We start from the raw sequence: 200 nt of genomic DNA on the forward strand, positions 1-200 counted from the left end.
ACTCAAATTTTGTGCGTTGATTTTAGAACTGTGGTAGGATTCTAGACCAGCGCCGAAATTTGTGCTAACACCTGAATTGCTGTATTGCACACTTAAATTAAATGCTAAATTGTGGTGGGATTTCCAACGTAAGGTGTGCAAAAAAAATAATTGCACACCTCAAAATTTAGTTCTGTACACCCAAGATCTCTTCATGCCAT

Source organism: Ascidiella aspersa, chromosome 3 (genome assembly GCF_963924565.1).
Source record: "Ascidiella aspersa chromosome 3, kaAscAspe10.2, whole genome shotgun sequence".
Classification (NCBI taxonomy): domain Eukaryota; kingdom Metazoa; phylum Chordata; class Ascidiacea; order Phlebobranchia; family Ascidiidae; genus Ascidiella; species Ascidiella aspersa.